This window comes from Mandrillus leucophaeus, unplaced genomic scaffold (assembly GCF_000951045.1).
Source record: "Mandrillus leucophaeus isolate KB7577 unplaced genomic scaffold, Mleu.le_1.0 Scaffold970, whole genome shotgun sequence".
NCBI lineage: Eukaryota > Metazoa > Chordata > Mammalia > Primates > Cercopithecidae > Mandrillus > Mandrillus leucophaeus.
In genome coordinates, this window is record NW_012110586.1 from 100,321 (window position 1) to 102,960 (window position 2,640).

Sequence of the window (2,640 nt, forward strand, 5' to 3'; positions counted from 1 at the left end):
GACAAGAAGAAGGGTAAATATTTGACATAGAACACTAAACTGTCAGATGAAGTTGTTAGGACGATTTGATGTGTAAAATTTGTAAAGCACTTGAAACAGTGCTTGGTATAGAATAACCACCATAGAGCATAGTAAACAAATGAAAAACAACAAATACATAGAAGCAGCAATCTCTACTCTATTTATCTCTTAAAGTGATTTATGAGTCCATTCCTCTGCTCTTTTTCACAGAGTAACTTCAAAAATAATTGCATAATTATCTTCTCTCAATTACATCACCTTCCTTTTCTTTGTTCAATTATTTTTAATCTACCTCATGTTATAACCACTCAATCAAAACCGATTTATCAAGTTTTATGATAAACTTGATAAATTTCATCATTTAAAATTAATGAGATTTAATGAGGAGTTGAGTAAAACCTCATTTTACTCAACTCCTCATTAGTAGACCTTGTGCTCTCCTCTGAAACACGTATGTCTTGGCTTTCTTGAGACTGCAGTTTTCTGCCTCACAAGGTACTCCTTTGCAATCTCCTGTGAGTATATATTTGTCCTCTAATTATAGATAATTTTCAGACTTTTTGGTTCTATACTCATTCAGTTCTTTCCCTGCAAGGTCATATACAAGAAAAACTTGAGATCTGTGTAATTTTCTGTATCTCCACTCAGTTATCGACACTAACATGATGATCAGAATTTGCGCTTGCCCTTCTTCAACCACCTACATCATGCTAAACATAGACACAATCAATGGCTTCCTTTATATTCTCTGAACATGGTTAAGTCCTTGTAATTCAGGGCTTTTTTGTTCGTTTGTTTGTTTGTTTGCATTGCAGCTTTTCAAAACACATTCAGCCTTAGCTCAAATGTGCTTTACCCCCTATTTTGTTCATTTTGTGGTTGGCATCCTGTTTGCTTCCTTCACGGTATGTGTCACAATTTTATTTGTGTATTTCCTTTTCTTACCCCCTCTAGACTTTATGCTCCATGAGCTTAACATAGCCTAAATTCTCATTTGGCTTTAGACAATAAATTCAGATGTGATTTGCCTAGAATCACCATGCTAGTGAGTGGCAGAGGAGGGCTAAGTGGAAGGTTTCTATTGCTGCTGACCACTCTCCTTATTCTTTCTTCTCTACTCACAGGTACTGAATATTTAGGGGAGTGGGCACTGCAAGGCATCAGTAGATTATTCTTACTCTTCTCAATTTAATATCAGAACATTTAGATTTCCACAGGTGGACTTATTTGTAATTTCAACATATTAAGGAGGGGAGGCAATAATATATTTGAGAAACACATGAAAGCTCCTCACATTTATCCAGAATTTTTGGCCCTGGCTGTATTGCATTTCTCATAGGATTTTATTCCTATGTAACCTCTCAAAACAACCCCCCTCTTAACTCACAACCCTGATCTTATTTTAAATTTGATTTTTATTCTTTCATAACAGCTTCTGAAATCTCAAGTCCCTACAGAGAGGAGCGTTAATAAACAAGTGGTTATGGGAAAGGAAAACTTTACAGTTTATGTTCATAACTATTATTTATGTTCTACAACTTTATTTTATGTAAGAAAAAGAAAAGCTATTGTAAATGTTAAAGAGTAGCAATACAAGAAAAATTTTAAGTCACTATCTTATATTAACCTATTTACTTGTGTTATTTTGTATGCTGATTCAGAAAAACAAGACATTTTCATTTAAAAATGTATGTATAAATTAAATGATATGGTGGTCATGGAGGAAGTTATCTAGTGAAATAACTTACTAAAGTTATTTATGCATCGTTTTTTCAAGAAAATATATTTTATTTTACTGTTTGACTGTTTTAGTTATATATTTCATTATGTGAATGTGAGGATTATAATGTTAGGTTTCATGAATTCCATAGAGACTGACATTTGAATTTAAAGATTATTTAATAGACATTTATGTTTATATTTACATATTAAATACTTTTTAAGAGTAAAACGTCTAATAAAGGGAAACGATGGTATGTAAACCTATTTTTTAAATAGAAATTTAATCTGAATCAACAATAGTGCTTTTGCACAACTAAACTCGTTATATTGCTATGCAGCTTTGTTGACATGGAACACTATTATCAATTCCAGGCCTTAAGGGCCTCTGATAAAACGCAACACTGCCATTTGCCAGAAAAAGCACTTATTTATTATGGATTTTACATCTTGGATATAAAGAAAAATTGTAATAACAGTATCATCATCATCATTGTCAACATCATTTGAGCTTCGTACCTGGCCATTACCATAGATGTTTCATATATGTCATTTTCTTTGTTTCTTATTTAACTTAATTTGGGTTGGGTATCTGTAGCATGTAAGCAACAATACCACATCGAAACTCATCTAAGACATGCACACTATACTTCACAGAAGCCATTTTTGGAGTTGTATAAATGGGAAGATAAATGTATGTCTGGCAGCTAACATACAAAAAAACAACCAAGGAGAAAGATTCCCAAAGGTGTTCCACTATCTCCTTTGAATGTCCTTTCAAAGTTTCTTAAGTAAAACTTCTCTCATTCTATAAAATAATCCATTATTCTTTGTGGAAATTTTCCTTTTCCTGTGTTAGGTAATGCTAAGTTTATGTTCTTGACAAGAAAAAGACCTGAC